Source organism: Dromiciops gliroides, chromosome 5, assembly GCF_019393635.1.
Source record: "Dromiciops gliroides isolate mDroGli1 chromosome 5, mDroGli1.pri, whole genome shotgun sequence".
In the NCBI taxonomy this organism is placed as follows: Eukaryota; Metazoa; Chordata; class Mammalia; order Microbiotheria; family Microbiotheriidae; genus Dromiciops; species Dromiciops gliroides.
This window is the reverse complement of record NC_057865.1, coordinates 274,154,697-274,174,354: the sequence shown is the minus strand read 5'-3', so window position 1 is coordinate 274,174,354 and position 19,658 is coordinate 274,154,697.

Below are 19,658 nucleotides of genomic sequence, written 5' to 3'. Positions count from 1 at the left end.
GTTCTACCAAATTCATTTTATGACAGAAAAATGGTGTTGATAACCTAAACCAGGCAAAGCCAAAACAGAGAAAGAAAATTATAGACCAATTTCCACAATAATATTGACACAAAAATCTTAAGTAAAATATTAGCAAGGAGATTATAGCAATTCATCAACAGGATAATATACACTATGACCAGGTGAGATTTATACCATGAATACAGGGCTGGTTCAGCATTAAGAAAACTCTCAACATAATCAACCAGATCAATAACAAACCAATGAAAATAATGATTATCTCAATAGATGCAGAGGATACTTTTGACAAAATACAGCACTCATTCCTATTAAAAATACTAAAGAACATAGGAATAAGTGGAGCTTTCCTTATAATAATAAACTATATATACCTAAAACCATCAGCAAACGTTATATGTAATGGGGATAAGTTAGAAGCATTCCCAATAAGATCAGTGGTGAAACACAGATGTCCATTATCATCTCTATTATTTAATATTGTACTAGAAATGTTAGCTTTAGCAATAAGAGAAGAAAAATGAATTAAAGGAATTAGGATAGGCAAGGAAGAAACAAAACTATCACTCTTTGCAGATGATATGATGATATACTTAGAGAATCCTAGAGAATAAACTAAAAAACTACTTGAAAAAATGAACAACTTTAGCAAAATTGCAGGATGCAAAATAAATCCACATAAATCATCAGCATTTCTACATGACCAGCAAAGCTCAGCAGCAAGAGATAGAAAAATAAATTCCATTTAAAGTTACTGTAGACATTATAAAATACTTGGAAGTTTACCTGCTGAGACAAATCCAGGAACTCTATGCACACAATTACAAAATTCTTTTCACACAAATCAAATCAGATCTAAATAATTGGAAAAATATCAATTGCTCATGGATAGGTCAAGCAAATATAATAAAAATAACAATTATACCTAAATTAATTTGCTTATTCAGTGCCATACCAATCAGACTACATAAAAATTATTTTATAGAGCCAGAAAAAATAATAACAAAATTCATCTGGAAGAAGAAAAGGTCAAGAACATCAAGGGAACAAATGAAAAAAAATCACAGGAAGGCAGGCTTGCTGTACCAAATCTGAAGCTATACTGCAAAGCAGCAGTAATCAAAACTATTTGGTACTGAGTAAGAAATAGAGTGGTGGATCAATGGAATTGGTTAGGCAAAGGAGCCTTTTATGACTATAGTAATGTGATATTTAATAAACCCAAAGACTCCAACTTCTGGAATAGGAACTCAGTATCTGAGAAAAATTTCTGGGAAAATTGGAAGATAGTATGGCAGAAACTAGGCATAGACCAACATCTTACACTGTACCCCAAAATAAGGTCAAAATGGGTGCATGATTTAGAAATAAAGGGTCATACAATAGGTAAATTAGGAGAGGAAGGAATAGTTTATCTCTCAGATCTATGGAGAGGAGAGCAATTTATGACCAAACAAGAGATAGAGAATATTACAAAATGAAAAATGTATGATTTTGAGTACATTAAATTAAAAAAGGTTTTGCACAACCAGAAGCAATGCAACCAAAATGAGAAGGGAAGCAGAAAACTGGGAAACAATTTTTACAGCCAGTGTTTCTGATAAAAAGGCCTCACTTCTAAAATATATAGGGAATTAAATCAAATTTATAAGAATGCAAGTCATTTCCCAATTGAGAAATGGTCAAAGGATATGACCAGGCAGTTTTCAGAAGAAGCAATCAAAGCTATCTATTGTCATATGAAAAAATGCTCTTAATCACTATTGATTAGAGAAATTCAAATTAAAACAACTCTGAGGTACCACCTTACACCTATGAGATTGGCTAATATGACAAAAAAGGAAAATAATAAATGTTAGAGAAGCTGTGGAAAAATTGAAACACTAATGCATCGTTGGTGGAGTTGTGAACTGATCCAACCATTCTGGAGAGCAATTTAGAACCATACCCAAAGGGCTATGGGACTCTATATACCCTTTGACTCAGTAATATCACTACTAGGTCTGTATCCCAAAGAGATCATAGAAAAGGGAAAAGGACCCACATGTGCAAAAATATATATTTTTTTGCAGGGCAATGGGGGTTAAGTGACTTGCCCAGGGTCACACAGCTAGTAAGTGTAAAGTGTCCAAGGCTGAATTTGAACTCAGGTCCTCCTGAATCCAGGGCAGGTGCTTTATCCATTGCGCCACCTAGCTGCCCCTACAAAAATATTTATAGCAACTCTCTTTGTGTTGGCAAAGGATTGGAAATTGAAGGAATGCCCATCAATTGGGGAATGGTTGAACAAGTTGTAGAGTATGATTGTAATGGAATACTATTATGTTGTAAGAAATGATGAGCAGGCAGATTTCAGAAAAACCTGGAAACACTTAAGTGAACAGATGCTGAGTGAAGTGAGCAGAACCAGGATAACATTGTATACGGTAACAGGAACTTTGTGTGATGATCAACTCTGATAGACTTAGCTTTTCTCAGCAGTTCAATGATCCAAGACAATTCCAAAGAACTCATGATGGAAAATGTTCTTCATATCCGAAGAAGAACAAGAACAAGAACAAGAACAAGAAGAACAAGAACAAGAACAACAAGAACAACAACAACAACAACAACAACAACAACTGTTCTGAATGCAGATTGAACCATACTATTTCTATTTTTAGTTATTTTCCTTTTGGGGGGGGTTTTCCTTTGTGTTCTGATTCTTGTTTCACAGCATGACTAATGCAGAAATATGTTTAGTGTGATTGTACATAAATAACCTATGTCAGATTGCTTTCTGTTTGGGGGAGGGGGGAGGGAAGAGAGGGAGGGAGAAAAATTTGGAACTAAAAATCTTATGAAAACAAATGTTGAAAACTATCTTTACATGTAACTGGAAAATAATAAAATACTTTTATGATAAAAAAAGAAGAGGAGAAATGAGGAGCTCTCTGACATAGGGGAAGACATAAAATGCAAGGCTAATTCAGGGGACCAAAGTAATCTACTTTGTCATGAACATGGAGAGGAGTCCTATAAGATATGGTTGAAAAGTTAAAATGGCACCCAGTTTTGGAAAGTCTTGGATGCTAAGTAGATAAGTTTAAATATTATTTAAAATCAGTATCGAGATAAACAGTTTTTACCAGAGGAATGACATGATCAGATTTATGCATTTAGAAGATTCATTTGATTGACAAAGGATGGATTGGAGGGAGAGAAAACTGAGTGGGTGTTGGGGGGGGGTAATATCTCTGAAGGCTAGTGAAATAGTCCTGTTAGTAATGTACATCTGACCATATTTACAAGAGGAATAGAAATGATGGGACAGATTAAGAGATGTTGAATAAATAAATGAGATAAGAATGAAGTGGAAATAAAAAAATGATAGGAAAGTTAAGGAAAACAAGGGATGGAATATAGGAGACTTAGTGAATAGATGTACAACTTGATCAATCAACAAACATTTATTAAGCACCCACTATGTGCTAGCCATTGTGCTAAGTGCTGAGATATGAAGAAAGGCAAAAATAGTCCCGTCCCTGAAGGAATCTGATTCTAATGAAAAACAACATGGAAATAAATATAAGATATAAATTAAGTAGGTGGAAGATAATTGTAAAGGGGAAGGCACTAGCATATGGAAGGACTGGGAAAGACCTCCTGAAGAAGGGAATATTTGATCTGAGACTCGACTGAAACCAAGCAACCTAAGAGGCAGAATTGAGGCAGAAGAGCATTCCATGCAGGATTAGCTTAAAATACAAATAACAGGTCAAAATGAGAGCAGAGTAGGTAAGTGGAAATATGTAGTAGAATGATTAAAATCAAATGGAGATGATCCAAGATGGTTTCCTGAAAGAGGCAAGTGCTTATTCTTTGTCAAAAAAGAGTCTCTTTTTGCGTTAATTCCCCTTGCCTTTGAGTTTTAGATTCAGTAAGTAAAGTATTTAAGAAAAATTCTCTCCAATTATTAATCTTAATATCATTTGATTCCTTTCTATTTTCTGTCTAGATTTTTAATCCCAAATGGGATCAAATACGAAATATGAATTAATGACTGGAGCCAACATGACTGTCCACAGGCTTTTTGACATTTCCAGGTCCTAATATATTGAAAGTAATTCCTTAAGTATATCAACTGATCCTCTAGGAATTCCTTCCGAATATTAATATTATATTCCCAAGAGTTTATTCATTATCATTCAGGCTCACCATCATATTTATTTTTAATTAAATCCTTTTCTCTCCCTCAAAGACGTCTCTCAGTTCAATTCAATTCAACATCTGAGGCAGTACCTGTTCTGTGCAAGGAACTGTGTTAGGCACAGGGGACAAAGAGATGAAAAATGAGACAGTCCCTGCCCTGAAGGAGGCTGGGTGACTTGGAGAACTAGCAGTACCATCAACAGAAATAAGAAAAATGAGAAGGACCAATGATGAGATTTTTTTAACCTGTAGAGTTTCAGTTGTCAGAGGGACATTATAGTGGAACTGTCCAATGAGAAGCTAGAAATGCGAGAATAGATCTCAATACAGAGATCAGGGCATCAAGCACAGCCTGGGAGTCATCTGTATCCTGGTGGTAAATAAAGCAGCAGATTATTGTGGGGTACAGTGAAGAGAAGTGGGCCAATGACAGACCCTGGGGAGAACATCTAGTCTCAGAAGGCATGAGGAGGAAGAAGGACCTGAGAAAGGTTAACATCCTAGGAACAATAAGAGACAATAATGTCAAATGAAGCCAGAATGCCAAAGATGGTGAAAACTGGAAAGAGGCCACCAAAGTATCTAATTCAAATGTTACTGATAACCTTGAAAGAAATTATTCCAGAAGGGAGAATGGAGAATGGAGGCCAGATTTACAGGGGTTGAGGAATAAGGAAGTAGAGGCATCAAATATAGATGTGAAAATGAATGGAAGAAGGAGCAGCTAGGTTGCACAGTGGATAAAGCACCGGCCCTGGATTCAGAAGGTCCTGAGTTCGAATCTGGCCTCAGACACTTGATACTTACTAGCTGTGTGATCCTAGGCAAGTCACTTAACCCTCATGACCCTGCAAAAACCAACCAAACAAACAAACCAAAACAAAGGTATTATCTTGAGGAGATATCAAAGGGCCAAGAAGAGTGTCTTGTATCCATATATATGTGCATGCGTTAGGCATATATGGATGCACTCACATAAATATACATGTGTATATCTATTAATATATATTCTTAATATATGCATGTGTGTATGTGTAATAGAGATATGGATATCTGTACAAGAAGAGAGCAAAGTATTATTTTGACTTGCTTTGACTACTCATCGTAGGTCCTCCCTCAAAACAATCTAGAACCCTATTCAGAACTCGGAGTCTCCAATAATTTATTCCAATCCTTTATCAATTTATATGATCACTAGTTTGACTCTGCATTGCATTTAAATGTCAGAATCTTATATTTTCTCCATGGCACTGTATAAACTTTTAACATTATCTGTTTCTTCAGGAAAAAAAAATATGCGTACTTTAATCTCTTTGTGAGGCTGCTTTCTAATAGGTTTTATTTATTGAGCTTATCTTTCTAATTTTCTTCCTTCAGACTAATTTCATAACTCATCTCATTGTGCTACTTTGAATCGCCATAGTGCACCTTGGTTTAAGTAGCCTAAAAATAAATACTGTAAACACATCTGTGCATGGTGTTAACTTGATTACCTAATGGTATGAGTGAAGATAAAAGAGACTTTCAGATAAATGATCACCATGAAGACTGAAATAAATAGCTGGCTATGAAGGCTATACTTCAAAGTCTATACTATCCAAGGCCTCTTTTCCCCACCGATCATTGGTCAACCATCTTTCACAATGTGAGGAACATGACAGTAATTGGAGATACTGTCTCCCAGATGCATGTGGTCACTGTCACATGTGATAACTGGCCCATTTGCCAAAGAGTAGTGGGATACATTTGTAAATTACAACACTGAACCTGTGTAAATGGAGACAAGGGGCTCTAGAATGACTGAGTCCCCCACACCCCAAACACTGACACCATGATTTTCAAAGCACTTATCCACACATCATTTTTAAACTAACATAAGAGTTAATATTTATAGGCCATTTTAAGATTTGGTAACACTTTTATGGAGATTTCTGTATATAATCTCATTTGAGACAATAACCCTGGGAGGTAGGTGCCATTATTATACCCATTTCAGAGAAGGAAACTGTAGCTGGAAGAGGTTAGGTACCTTTCCTCGAGTCACACAGCTGGTAGGTATCTGAGATAAAATGTGAAATCAGATCTTCCTGATTCTAAAACCAATATTTTCTCCACCAGGCCAATTGGCTATGTTTCCATCACTGCCTTTTAACTTTAGAACAGAGCTATTTTGGGGGCACCTAGGTGGCACAGTGTATAGAGCACTGGCCCTGGATTCAGGAAGACCTGAGTTCAAATCCAGCCTCAGACCCTTGACAAAGTGTCAAGTAAGTGAGACTAGCTGTGTGACCCTGGGCAAGTCATTTAACCCCAATTGCCTCACCAAAAAAAAAAAAAATCCTAAACAAACAAAAAGAACAGAGCTATTTTTGAAGGGGAGTTGGTGGTGGTGGAAACTTTAAATCCTCCAAATTGGACCCTCCATTGTGGCAAAGCAAAACAATTAAGGAAAAATAAACAAAACAGTGACTGAATTTGATACTGTCTATAGCATTCTGCCATGGTCATCCCTGCCTTTCTACCATGAGAAGCCCTTCATAATGCTCTCATGCTGGGTTCTCTCCTTTCTCAGCTTCCTTTCGTGTGTTGTCTTCTGCCATTCAATTGAAAGCACTTTGAGGGCAAGGATTGTCTTTCTTTTTCTTATTTGTAGCCCCTAAAAGTGGTCTAGTGCCTCTAGTGCCTGGTACATAGAGAGCACCAAGTAAAGGCACACTGACTGAATGACTACATATATACACAGATATTATTATATAAGTTAATTATATGATACAGTATATTATCACATATGATATATATTATCTATAATACATTATAAATTATATATAATGTTATTACATATTATATAGTTTGTTACATATATGTGTATGTATATCCGGTGTCTAGATTTAAAGGGTTTCCAGCCTAGTAGACATGGCAACGTTGATCATTCCCCAAATGAGAAGGTTCTAGATAAAAGCCAAGATTAGTAATTACCATGAGATAGACTCAGTTCCTCAGTGTTTGGAGACACTGAGAGCTCAAATGACTCACTAAAGAGGACACATTTGGCATGTTCCAGAGGTAGGTCTCAAACCCAGATTTTCTTACCTCTGAGCCTGTCATGTGCTGTTCCTCTCTTTTTATACAAACTGCAAATTATAGCAGATAAGTTTCAAAAACCAACTTCTTTTTCCTTTTTTTTTTTCAGGGCAGTGGAGGTTAAGTGACTTGCCCAGGGTCACACAGCTAGTAAGTGTCATGTGTCTGACGCTGGATTTGAACTCAGGTAGTCCTGAATCCAGGGCCGGTGCTTTATCCACTGCGCCACCTAGCTGCCCCTTCTTTTTCCAATAATAAAGGGGAAATGTATTCATTTCATATTTCATGCCTTGAAATAAGAATTTCTTTGCCCCAAGGCAGAAGCTAGCTGCCTGTTTAGAGATGGACCTACCTGGGTCTTCCTGGATGGGGTCCCGTTTACATGGTGAACAAACCCATCAGAGAATAGCCTGTCCATCCCTGGACATGGAGGTGTAGCCAGGTTTTCAGTCTGCAAAGCTATATATTGACTAAACTTAGGATAGGGAAAATGGTAGAGATAAGCACTACATTCTTCTGGGTTCCAGGATAGAGCAGGATTTGTCTTCACTCCCAAACAGGCAAGTTGCCATCATCAGAGTGTTCTGCCCCACATGGAATAGAAAATACAAATTGACTTCTGAGATTTGGTGGTTGAGAGAAATAAGCAAAGAAAGTGCCTCAAAGTCCTTCTAGTTTTTTGTTGGTTTTTTTTTTATTTTTTTGGCAGGGCAATGAGGGTTAAGTGACTTGCCCAGGGTCACACAGCTAGTAAGTGTCACGTGTCTGAGGCCGGATTTGAACTCAGGTCCTCCTGAATCCGGGGCCGGTGCTTTATCCACTGCACCACCTAGCTGCCCCTCTCCAAGTCCTTCTAAATGAAAGAAGTTCCAGTCACTGCCCCTTTGGACTTTTGACTTCATGTTTACACCACATTAAATTTCACATTGTCTCTTTCTAGGCTTAGTAGAACTCCATCTTAAACTATTTCTCCACTCACATTCATTTGATACACACGGTGCTCACCAAGATTTCACCAAAGGCTACATTTGTGTGTGTGAAGCAGGAGAAATACGGCAGCTTTGCATAGAATATATTAAAATTCATATCTGTCTGACTCTATGAGGCCATCCATGCCTGACCCTTTTTGGAATTAAAATTGGCATGATAACTGTCTGTAGATGGGGGAGGTAACACCATCACTCCATTCTGGCTGGGTGGTCTACTCTCAGAAACCTTCTCCTCTGAGACAAGAGCACAACTGAACAGAAAACTGAGACTCCATGAAATTAAATTACTCACCACCTGTCAGAGCAACCAAATGTGGAGTCATGAAGATCTGGGTTCAAATCCTGCCTTGGACATTTACTAGCTGAGTGATCCTGAGCAAGCCTGTCCACTTCTCTGGGCTTCAGTTCCCCTTCCTAAAAAGGATGGAGTATAGGCTATATGGCCCCAAAAATCTCTTCTAGTGTTTAGCTAGGTAGCACAGTGGATAAAGCACTGGCCCTGAATTCAGGAGGACCTGGGTTCAAATCGAGCCTTAGACATTTGACACTAGCTGTGTGACCCTGGCCAAGTCACTTAACCCTCATTGCCTCACAAAAACCAAATAAACAAATGAATGAATGAATGAATGAAACCTCTAGGTCTATGGTCCTGTGGTCCTGAGCCTTAGTAACTTACTACCTGTATGACTGTGGGCAAATCACTTCATTTCTCTAAGCCTCAGTTTCCCCATCTAGGAAGAAGGGGGTTGGACTGAATGACCTCTGAGGTTCCTTCTAGCTCTAGAGATTGGAATAGCCTACAGACCCCATCTTAGAATCATGTTTTAATTGTATAAAATAAAATATGTAAGGTTATAAATGAAATTAATTATATTGAAATACAGTTATCAAAATAGTAAAAAAAAAAAAATACATGTTCATGGACCCATGCTCTATATCTAGGATCCTGCTCAGAGCTATAACTAGGACCAGGTGACTAGGGATTTGCCTTAGTGTGATGAAATTTGGCACTAAGATCATTTACAGTTATTCGGTGGCATAGAAACAAGAAAGCTTAGCAACCAGCTAGGAGGCCTCATTGGCTGAAGTCGGGGGCTCATGTGACCGCACCATAGTTGAGCTCTTCCCTGGTTTGCTGATGCTTCCTGACCAGTGTCTGAGGCCACGTTCCTGTCACTTGCTCTAGGATCCTTGTCCCAGGTGCAAAAATAGCTAGTTAGAGCTCCTAGCTTATGATACAAATGCACACAGGGAAGTAGGTATGGGACAGTACTGGGGCTTAAAGGTAAAGCAGTGTATGGAAAACAACCCAATCTTTCCACATTGTTATTCCTCCTTAACTTCTAGGCCTCAGAGTGATATTTGGACTATAGATTCTATTAGCAAGTTTAGTGAGACAGCAGGAATAGTGCCCATTAAAATACCCAGGTACAATCTCTTTTCCAATATCTGTTCTCCAATGATGCAGCTACTTAGGACAATAATTATTCAAGAGGCAGGCTGGCCTAATAGTAAAGAACTGATACTAAAATCAAGCAGACCTGCCTTGGACACACAATGGATATGGGACCCTGGACAAGTACTATAATCTCTCAGTGCCTCAGGCAGCTCTATAGGATTACAAATGAAAGCCATATTGCTGGTCTATACCAGTGGAGTCAAATTCCACACTGGGAATTACCTGTACTATTGAAATCACAGGTTTAGATGTGCCTACCCCACTCTACTCCTAAATCATTTCAACAAGAATTGATCATGTGTTTTCTGTGAACTCACATATCCCACCTTTGATGCTACCTATGTGACACTGGCACAGTTACATACAACCTCCCCGGGTCTCAATTTCCATACCCATAATGCTCCCTGAATTTCTTTTCAGCTCTGGGTTTATCATCCTACCCTATTCAATTTTTTCATTTGTGAAAGGGGATTAGATATCCCCTAAGATCCTTACCCGCTCTATAGCTGTCGTCTCTGGGCCTCAGTTTCTTCATCTATGAAATAGGAGAGTGGGGTGGACTCTGAGGACCCTCCCAGCTTTAGATCCAGTATCCTAACGGCTCATCTTTCTAAATCTGACTTCTACTGGGGTCATGGTGTTAATGGAATCTCAGAGGTCCATAGAGTGGGCAATCCTTGCTCCAATCCCCCTAGTTTCTGAATTCCTTGCCACTGCCCTCTGATTTTGTTTTGTACAGATTCTTGGTTAATGTTAACCAAGATCACAGAGCAAAAGATGGACCAGAAAATAGAATCTTGACTTTCTGGTCCCCCCCACCCCTTTCATTTCCTCAGATATGCTGCTTTCACTCCATCACTGATGAATCACCCACTCCCTCCCATGCTCGTCCTACCAAAACAGCACACAACCTACAAAGAACCCTATGTATTAGGTAGTCATTGTTCTCCCTTTTACTAATAAACCAGAAACCCAGACAGGGCCTTTGAGTACCTGCTTAAGGGGAAAACACTGAGCCAGTTGGAGAGCTAGAATGAGACAGTCCCAGTTCCTGGCTCCCTGCCTGGGGCTCTGTCCAACAGACCATAGTAGAAACCGAGGCCTGCTGAATAGGGGGCCCGGCGGTTGCTAGGGCACAAGATGATGTTGAAATTGGAAAACTCTTAGGGATGCTCCCCACGGAGCTTAATCCGTTTGAAGGCCTGGGCTGTGAACCTTGGATGCCAGGTTCACATTCCTCCACAAAACCCCGTGAGCTTGAATGCTACAGTCAGTGACCCCATGAATTTAACTAGACGAATTCTTATAAAGCGGTGTCATAAAGGAAAGCTGCTCAGTGCTTGGAATCTGCCAACGGGCTGTCTTGTACTCCTGGCTCACAGTATGGGAGCCCGGGAGAGGAGAATCCCACGCCAAGTCAATTTGCCCTGCTCTGGCGACCAGCGTGGAATGCTGGGCTTTCCTTGGAGGCATGGCTGTCTGTCATTGTGGATGCTCCCCTTAATGAAAGGTTTATACGCTCATCGAAAAGGTCAGGTGCTCACTGCACACCAAGGCCTCTATAGCTCAGCTGAATGGAATATTGCAGGCCTTCCAAATCTTGATCCTTTTCAGGGAAAGGGCAAGAATCATGCCCTTTATAAAAGTGCCAAGAAGCAGCCTGGACTCTGGGAAGGTTTTGGTACCAGAGGGCCTAGGATAAAATCCTGATCCTGATGCTTACTAACTGTATGATCTTGAACAAGTCACTTCCCTATGCTGAACCTCAGTTTCCATAACTGTAAAATGAGAACATTGGATGAGTGATACATAAGGCCCCCTCCAATTTAAAGTCTCATGTCTACAACAATCTTGCCCTTCCTTTTACAGTTTATATTTTAATTAGTCAAATCCTAAAAACTAGCAGACTATTAGCTCCTTGAGGGTAGTAATGATTTAATTTTAGCCTGAGTATCCTCAGGACTTGGCATAGTGCCTGACAAAAAACCGGCTTAATAAGCATTTGCTGAACTGAAGTGAACTGAATTCAAGTCCTATGCAGAACCAACAAATCTAGTTCTGGAAAAGAAAGTGGTCTCCAACTAACTGAGGAATTCAACCCCATAAGCATTTATTAAGCACCTATTATTTGCCAGGTTTGAGGATAAGCCCTGAGGATAACAAAGCAAGAAATACCCATCATGAGAACTCTTAAGGAGCTCTCATTATACTGTGGAGAACAAGGTGAATAAATGTAAAATATATAGAAAACACAAACTAGAATGTAAGTTCCTTGAGGGCAAGCATAGTTTTTTTTTTCTTTGTATTGCTAACACCTACCAGTGTGTCTGGCACATAGAAGGCACTTAATAATTCCTTGTTAACTTGAATACAGAACAGCTGGGGCAAGCACTAGCAACCAGGGGAATCAGGAAAGATTTTTGAGGGACATGGCATTAGGGCTGAGCCTTGAAGAAGCCTAGGAGTTTTAGGAAGTAGAAATGAGGTGGTAGAACACTCCAGACATGTGGGGACAGGCTATGTAAAGGCAAAGAGGTAGGAAAACTACCAGAAAAAGGCGATATTATTTCTACCCAGTAATGTACATATTGCCAAATATCATTCATTCATCCATCAGATACTCAATGAATACTACTACATATAAAGTTTCTTTTCAAGTAAACTTCAGCAAATATCATGTTTTTTGGCACCATGGATAAACATCCCATATGAATATTATTCAGAGACTTATCTGACACATGCATCAATCAAACAATCTAGAATTATTCATTAATAACCTGTTGCTTTCCTAGCCTTTCAAAGGTGTGCTGGGAGACATGAAAAAATGGTAAGGGGTAATCACTGGGTATAAAGAACTTACAATCTAGTTGAAGAGAAAAGATGAAATAATTATAGAATTGGACAACAAAGAACTGCATGTTAAAATGAGAGAGGTAGTATAACAGCGATAGGGCACTGGACTTGGGGCAAGAAGATCTTGTTCTAAGTATGAGAGGAAAACAAAAGAGAGAGGATTATGAATTTCACTGGTCAAGGAAAAATTCACAGAAGACACAGAACTAGAATTGGGCCTTAAAGAAAGCTAGGAAGTCAGCTAGGTGGCACAGTGGATAAAGCACAGGCCCTGGATTCAGGAGGATCTGAGTTCAAATCCGGCCTCAGACACTTGACACTTACTAGCTGTGTGATCCTGGGCAAATCACTTAACCCTCATTACCCCACCAAACCAAAAACAAACAAACAAACAAACAAAAACAAAAAATAATATAAAATAAAGAAAGCTGGGATTAGTTTAGGAAGAAAACAATGATGGAAAGTAAGGAGGAACATGGGGGAATGGGGGGAAGAAACTGAAACAATGTACCAGATAACCAATATTTGGTTGTGTCCAGTTCTTGGTTCCATATTTTCCCCCTAAATTAACAACTATAATAATATATTTTTATAAAAAAAATAATCATTTTCCAATGTCTCTTCTCCCCTTCACTGAATCCTCCCTTGTAACAAATAAAAACCTTGATAAATTCCAACCCAATAAAGGTTTCTTATCTGATGGTATATGAGTCATTTCACACCCATTGGCCTTTACCTCTCTACCAAAAGGAAAGAGGTATATTTTCATCCCTATTCTGCTGACAGAGCTGTGAACTGTGAACTAAATGCCCCATTTTTAGAGGGGCATTGATGGGCTAGAGTACATCAAGAAAAGAGCAATCAGGGTGATGAGGGGACTAGAAACTTGTTTGCTAAGTTTACTTAAAGAACCTAGGGATAACTCATGGAGAAACATTCCCACTGGTGGAAAGACCAATGGGAATTCCTCAGGACATGACAGCAAAGCTATGAAGAGGTAAATTTCTGCTTATTTCACTCAGCATCAGTTCATAAAGGGACCTTTTTGAAGGGGTGGGAAATTATGGGTACAGAACATGCACCCATACCAACATACTGTTGGACTTGGTTAATGTGTGGGCAATTCTCTTTATTTTTCTTCTTTGTTATATTGGATGGCTCTCCAGAAAGAGGGAATAGACTTAGCATCAGAAGTCAGAATGAGAACAGGGAGGCTGAGGGAAAAAAAACAAGCAAGCAAAAACTTAGAGCTGCCTCAAAAATGGAATGGGGGTGGGGCATCCTGGGAGAAACATAGTGATGACTTCATTGATGGTGCTATTTAAATGGAGATGGGATTGTGTCTGTCAAGGGTGTTATAAATTAGATTCATACTGTATGTAGGTGGGGCCTGAAGCTGATGACCACTGAGGGCCCTTGAAATTCAGTGACTCTAAATGATAACTCAATGTCTCAAGAAATAAGGTACAATACAAAGGAAGAAAGAACCATCACACTCTTAGGATTCTTTAACCAGAAAAAGTTAGCAATTTGGGTGGAGAAGAGGAATTCTCTGAATGAGGGCCCTTCCTCTCCTTCTTTCAAAGCTTCAGACTCAGCCAAAGGTTTGGTTCCTGCTCTCCACATATCCCCCACACCCCCACTGCCAACCCACTTCTCTTTGCTGTGCTAAGTTAAAAGGTCCTTTGGCTATGAAGTTGGAACTCTGCCGGCAAAGTGATTCTGGATGAGAGCCGTTCTGTTTTTTTCAAGGGGAGACATAAATCCTATTATATAATGAAAGAAAAGAAAAGAAACTTGCTGCAATATCTCAGAAAGAAAGAGGGACAAAAAAAAGTTTAAGGGAAGCATGGCTTTGTACTGTTACCAAGGCTGAAGATACCAAAAAAAGAAAAAAAAATCAGGGAAAAAGTCCTGGTGGTCAAATGTATCCACCCTCTAATAAATATAGCTTTCATTTATTGTATGTAGAAAATTTATACATATATAATCTTATCTTGTTCCTCCCCAAAGCTCTCATGACATGGGTAGTATTGAATGAGAGGATTAGAACTTGAACCATGGACTTCCTACTCCAAATGCAGTGCTCTTTCTAATATACTACAAAGGGAATGTGTCCCTCTATTAAAACTGAACTTGATACAGATTATGGTATTGTTGTGCTATAAGAAGGGAGGGGAGGGAGAGATAAACAAGTCTTTATTAAGTACCTACTATGTGTATTGCACTAAGCACATTAGGCATGCAAAATATATTAAGGCTGCTCTAGGGGTCTTGAAGAATTATAGGACACAGGTCCTATCTTCAGAGCTCTTAAAATTTAGTTGGGAGGGGCAGCTAGGTGGCACAGTGGATAAAGCACTGACCCTGGAGTCAGGAGGACCGGAGTTCAAATCTGGCCTCAGACACTTGACACTTACTAGCTGTGTGACCCTGGGCAAGTCACTTAACCCCAATTGCTTCACCAAAAAAAAAAATAATAATAATAATAATTAGTTGGGAAGGGATGGGCATACACGAGACAATAAATTAACTTATGGGGAGACCTATGATTCAGCAACTGAGTTGCAGTGAAATATATTGGTATTCATGAGCTACAAGCTACACGGAGGGAAATGTGATCTAGTAAAAAAAGAGAGACCTGGACTTGTAGTCCAAAGATCAGAATCTGAATTCTGGCTCTTGTCCTTATTGTTGGTGTGAACTTGAGCAAGTAAGTTCATCTTCTTACATCTCCGAGTCCTTATCTGTAAAAGGAGAGGGGCAGGACAAATGATCTCTATGTCTCCTTCAAGGTCTAAATCCCATGATCCCAAAGAAATGGAGATTCAGTGTAGGGTTGACACTAAAAGATTTCTATGAGAAAGAGGTTTTGAGCTGGAATTAAAAATGGGGGAGGGAGGTAAAAATGGGTTAGAAATACTACACGGCATGTCAGCCTGGGTTGAAATGCTGGTTAGCTACTTTTGCTCATTGTCCCTTTTCTTTAAAAATTATGACTCTCTGAGAGGGGGAGAATGGAGGGATACATTGGAAAAATGGAAGTGATGAAAAAGCAAACTATATACATTAAAAAAAAATTAAGCAGGGGTTAATTGTGGGTGTCTATGTCCTAGTCTCCATTGTGAGTTTCTGAAACCTATAAATGTTCTTCTCATAAAAAAATACATAGGATTAAAATGGAAACTGATTAGACTATAATGCACATATCGAAATGAAGTTTGCATATTCCTTGTTTCAAAGAAAACAGTGAGAAAGATGACTGGGTGGGAAGCCCTCCTGGTTGATGGAATGGTATACACAGCAGATAGTAAATGGGTTAGGTTGGCTGGGACAGAAAGTATATTTGGGAGAGTAATGGAAAAAATGTTATTCAAAGAATCCAGACTTTGAAACCCAGGGGGAAATTTCATGGAATTTTTTAACAGCATCTGGAATAATAGCTCCTTTTTCTACTATTGCTTCATTAAGGGAATGCATAGAGAAATCAAGATCTGGCTATCAGAAGAACTGAAGTGCTTACTGTATGTATACCAGGCACTGGAGTAAGTGTCATAGATAGGAAGAAAAATTAAAATAGGGTTCTTGTCCTCAGGGAGCTTCTATTCTAATTGGAATGTGAACATTTTAGTGGGGAAGGACTCAGGGGAGGGAAGCAGATATCGAAAACAAAACAGACATCTGCTTTTTACCAGACTTGAGTGACAACGATTTGTCTCAGTTTCCTTTCTGCCAGACATTTTTATCTACCACTGTCACTGTAGAGGCAGTCTACCAAACCACAGGCTGACTGTCAGACTGTGTGTGCAGTGACTTTCATGAAGTCTGTGAAAGAAGTTTGAAAAAATGAATCATGGGACCATGCTACAAAATAAAATGGTGCATCTGTGGGGAGGTGAATGGAAGTGTAATAAACACGGGGTCTCCTTCAGCCATGTTTCAGGTCTAGTGGTAGGTATTAGAGCTTGAGAGCTCAAAGACACCTGGGCTATCTCCCTGATTTTTCAGATGGGGAAACTAAGACCCATGGAGATGAAGTGACTTAAGAGTATAGGAGCATGGATTCAAAGCTGAAAGGGACCATGGAGGGCATCTAGTCTAATCTTTTCATTTTGCAGATGGAGAAACTGAGGCCTAAGGAGTTGAAGTAACTTCCCATATGATCTTATTTAGAGCTAAAAAGTACTTTAAAGCTTATCCAGTCCAACTCCTTCATTTTGCAGATGAGTAAACTAAGGCTCAGGAATTTAAAAGTGATTTGCCTAAGGTCAGATTAAAAGCTATGATCCAATTATTCTGTTAAGACCTACTTACTAATACATTTTTAGGGAAAGAAACAACAATGTGCAATTCCAAGCATGAAAGTGAGAGATAAATTTTCCTCTCAAAATCTATGTATACATACACATAAATAAGTATATATGTGTGTGTGTGTGTGTGTGTGTGTGTTTATAGATATAAAACTTTTGAGAGGAAAAAGTAATCTTTCACTTTCATTCATGGAATTATATATCACTTTATATAAAATCTAAATTTATATACATATGTACACAAATAGCTATAAATTATATATAACATAATGTATATCATACAAATATAATTATATAATTAAATTCCATGTTAAAAGAGACATGCAATTTATGCATTATATATAATACTGAATATTAAATATATTATATATAGAACATATTTCCATATAATAGAAAAAAATTATATACAATTCAATGAACTAAAGTGAAAGGTTTTTTCACATTGTTCAGTGGAAAAAGCTCTGTATTTGAAATCAGAGGACCTCTGCCGCTCACCACCTATATGACCTCACACAAGTCAGTTTAACCTCCTTGGGTCTCATTTTTGTCATCTTTATACTATTGTTGTTGTTGGTGGTGTGTATACGTGTGCATAATGTTTCTATATTATTTCATATAATTATGTATATGATATGATATATCTATATAGATAATGATATGAAATTCCATGAACTAAAGCAAAAGATTACTTTTTTCCTCTCCAAAATGTGATATGTCTATTATATACATCAACATGTACTTTTTTCCTTCAAACGTATTGCTCTCCATTTGGGTGGTCTGCAGGGTTGTCACCTCTTGGGTGTTTAGTATTTCCCTAGAACTGGCTGCTTTGATAAAATGAAACACTCTGAATTTCTGATTGTCAAAAGGGACTTTCAACTGCACTTAAAATGAGCCTCACCAGCTGTGTGCTGTGGGCAACCTGTCACACTGTCCCCATACTCTGTCAATCCTGGGCCACAGAAGACAAGAAATTACACTGTTGGAGTCTCTTGTTTCTCACCGTGCTCAGAAAGCTGGCTTCCTGGGCACTGTGGGTCCTGCCAGATTGAATCAAGGGGGCCTGCAGTGGTGGCCAAAGAGAAACAGTGATGATGGGAGTAGATGACCTAAATAATTTCTGATGGGGTAACTAGGCTGGTGAAAGGCTGCACGGTACAGTTCAGGAGCTGGGAACTTGTTTTTAAAAATAATTTAGTAACTGTATTTCCACAGGATTGGTTTCCTTTGCATTTTCATTTATATATTTAAAAACACGATTCTGAGAAAGGGTCTATAGACTGCCAAAGTGGTCCAGGATACAACAGAGGTTAAGAGCCCTTGGGGTATTCAGTAGAGCTGGACTTGGAGCAGAGGATCTATGTTCAAATCTCACCACTGCCATTGAGTAGCTATGTGCCCCCTATTGATCTGTTTCTTCATCCATGAAATGAGCGGTGTGAACTATAAGGCCTGTCAGGTCCCTTTCAGCTCTACATCTGTGACCTGAAGATTCTGTTTCTCTCAGAGCCTCAGGTAATTCTCTAAAAGCACCAGTTAGAGATGAGTTGTGATCTCTGATGGTGAAGGGAGTTCCCTATGCTGATGGAATTGCAGGTCCTTGGCATCTTAATGGATTGAGTTGGCAGCTTGGAGAATCTCATACACCTTATGTATCTAGATGTCAATGAGTATGTCATCATATCTTTGTGGATGACAATGAGATATAGGCTGTTTGATAGTACAGTCAGGTAGTTTTACAGCTAGCTGAACGTCCAGAGCCAGAGAGTTGATTATGCCATTGATGTCAGCCAAGGGGGTGGTCTCTAGTGGTATGCCAATGGACTCTGCTTGAATATGCCCTGCCCCTTTGCATGCTGGGTAATGTAAAATATATGTCACTGGGGCAATGCAAAGAACCTTTAGGGGTGTTAGTTATGTCTCATCAAAATTTTACCACATTACTGTGTTAATCCAAAATCTTGGAATAATAATGAGTTAAAAAAGTTTTACCCAGTATATTCAAATATAAACCCCCCTCATTTTCTTTTTATAATTAGTGTTAATTAATAATGAAGACAAAAAGTATTTTTGGAACTACAAAATCAGTTTTCCAGGGGGTGATGTGGGGTTGAATGAAGGTCAAGCAATTCAAGGATAAGGGGGAATGGACTGCATGAGAAAGTGTCCAATCTGTAAGAGTGAAGAAACGAATCCAGAAGAGGTTATAGCTGTGGGAGAACAAGAAGGAATCTGATGTCATGAGGAGGATAAATAGACATAGGAGTGGCATGCTACTGGGAGAAAAGGAAGGATAAGAGGTTATTATTAGAAAGGGGAATTCCATGTTTAAAATCTAGGAAGTAGAAGAATTTGGGGAAATGAATGACTAAATGAATAAAACAATGATAAAGTGTTTATTAAGCCCTCCCTATGTGCCAAGTATAGTGCTAGACACTGGGAATACACATAAAAAAGACAGTCCTTGCCCTCAAGATATTTACATTCTAAAAGGGTGTATTCTGTATGTAAAGATATATATTCTAAAGGAATACATATAAAGGAGTGGTGGGGGTTGGGGAAGGGTGTTTTGGTTTGGGAAATCAGAGAGATGATAAACAGAGCTATAAAGGATTTGACTAATTCATCATTTCCAAAGATGATTGCAGTAGAGTAAGAACAAAGTCAACAGAATTGGAGTAGGTTGATGAATTGGGAGACAAGGGTATTAGAAGGGTAGTTAATTTGAATATTGACATAGCTGCCAAGATGATCAAA